This window comes from Ptychodera flava, chromosome 1 (assembly GCF_041260155.1).
Source record: "Ptychodera flava strain L36383 chromosome 1, AS_Pfla_20210202, whole genome shotgun sequence".
In the NCBI taxonomy this organism is placed as follows: Eukaryota; Metazoa; Hemichordata; class Enteropneusta; family Ptychoderidae; genus Ptychodera; species Ptychodera flava.
In genome coordinates this window covers 15,751,515-15,752,660 of record NC_091928.1, presented here as the reverse complement: position 1 = coordinate 15,752,660, position 1,146 = coordinate 15,751,515, and the positions used below count along the sequence as shown (strand labels likewise).

General features: G+C 39.1%; 1 protein-coding gene across 1 annotated transcript in view; it reads left to right on the top strand.

Moving 5' to 3' along the window:
• The first annotated feature begins 608 nt into the window (after positions 1-608).
• The window catches only part of LOC139131212 (liprin-beta-1-like), a 68,788-nt gene continuing 68,250 nt past the window's right edge, over positions 609-1,146 (top strand). Inside the window, 1 exon segment of the mRNA XM_070697188.1 lies at positions 609-736. The gene's annotated coding sequence lies outside the window, so the exon portion shown is untranslated.

The following is a 1,146-nucleotide window of genomic DNA, read 5'->3' as shown; positions in this document are numbered from 1 at the left end:
CGCAATCATAATGCGCATTGAGAAACTACTCTATGCCCCCTAAGTTGTTGATAAAATGTAATAAAAGCTCATTCCTGCCCTCGATTCTAAAGCTAAAATACACCTTTCTTCCAAATCAATAAATAAATAAATAAATAAATTCTCAATTTTTCACTGAAATGAGTAATTCTGATCATACTTCTATCAGCTTTGATTAAAAATATGACAGAAAATGTTGAAGTACATTTCTTTCTTTCCCCTTCATTCCGTGAGATTTATCCTTTGATTTAAACATATCGTCTGGCATTATCAGTCGATCTGTTACGACATGAAAGTTTTAATACAAGTAAAAATGTAGCATTCAAATTCTACTTTTCTGGGATGCTAATGCAATCACTGAATCAAAACTTCTGGAAACTAATTATAATGTTAATGAGAAATGTTATACAACTGAGGTATAAGGTATATATTTATTCCCATTAGTTATACTACTCCAAAAGTCGCTTTTTATCATCACACCAGTATTAAACCAAGAAATAGGTGATGAAGATTTACCAAAAAAAAAATGTTTACTGGGTGACAGCAAAGGACGTACACCGGAAGTAAATAACATAGTCACGTGACCTAAAACTTGACTCACCAAGTTGGTTGTCATTTGCGCGTAGTTTGCTTCGAGCGAGTCGCCGAGCTTTCGTTTGGAATTTTACCCCGTAACCGAAATCTTTCCTTCAACGGAACTCATAATCCTATTTTGAAGGTAAGAAGCTATCAGTTCTTTTAAAATAATCAACGGGTCTTCGTCGAGAATCATTATTTCGTCTTTAGTCTGGCCATGTAGTCCCCCTTCGGGCATTCACGGAAAAGTTGGCAAGCGGTTGTTGCAGTGCAGTGCAGCCCACGATGAGTCTGTACGTCAACGATCGATTGCATCGTCTCAGTCTCGGCGGCGCACCGGATACACGCGGCCCGAGGTGCAGTCTTTAGAATACCGTTTCCATTGTTGAAAAGCACAGATGGATGATTCGTAGTGTTACTACACAAGGGACAGTTTTATAAGCCAGGAAACTAGGACGCAAACGTTTTGGGCGGTACACAAATCTGTCTCTCTCGCTGTACCGTACGGCGTATCCGGCCCGCTGCCAAGTTCATTTGTGAGGAAAACAACTA